The sequence below is a fragment of the Pteropus alecto genome, unplaced genomic scaffold (genome assembly GCF_000325575.1).
Source record: "Pteropus alecto unplaced genomic scaffold, ASM32557v1 scaffold392, whole genome shotgun sequence".
Classification (NCBI taxonomy): Eukaryota; Metazoa; Chordata; class Mammalia; order Chiroptera; family Pteropodidae; genus Pteropus; species Pteropus alecto.
This window is the reverse complement of record NW_006431933.1, coordinates 1,430,081-1,430,922: the sequence shown is the minus strand read 5'-3', so window position 1 is coordinate 1,430,922 and position 842 is coordinate 1,430,081.

Below are 842 nucleotides of genomic sequence, written 5' to 3'. Positions count from 1 at the left end.
ATAATAAAGAGAAGAAAATGGCGTAGGTGATAAAAGGCTCTGTTCATCCCTCTGGCAACCAAATCAACGTTATGATGGAAACAAGGAGCAAACAGCAAGGAAAATATCCTGGAATCTAGATGAACAAGCCATACAAGTAGGGAGAGAACTAAGAAATCACCCTGCAACAGCAGAAGGTAGGACAGGGCAAGGACACATGGCTGCCCAGTCCCGAGAGACTGAGCAGGATGGAGGCTGCGGCAGTGGCAGCCAGCAGCTGCAGGCATCTCTTAAAGGGACCGTGCCCACAAGCAGACTTTCGTGGCAATGAACCTGCTCGTCTGAGCACCAGCACCAGTTCGGCTGCGCAGAGAGCACCAGGGACTTACAGGGGAACACTGAGTTGTCAGAGTCAGGGCCAGAGGCTAGGGTCTCTCCAAACAGAAGTGACGGCGATATCCATTGTTCCTCTGTTGAGGCTTCCCTCTCCCAGTGCATGCACTCGGTGCTGCTATAGCTGAGACATCATCAAACTGGATAATAGAGATCACTCAGTCCAAAGGATTCCCTGAAACAATGCCTCCCCCAACTTGTGGCTCCATCCCAGCCACATCCAGGAGTGTCCTCAGCGAGTTCAGTGCTCTTCCTGAGCAGAGCCAAGACTCATACTGGTGGCAGCTGGCCTCGGTTTCTGGTGTGGTTTCATGAGGCAACTATAAGCACAGCATCTGTGGATTGCTTGCTGAATCTTAACAGGTGGCCCTGGAGGGGCACAACCTGGGGCTAAACTTGGCCTGCGGCTGAACCCTCTCAGGATTGTGCCACTGGACACCTACTAAACAAAACTGCGCTAATAAGACCAA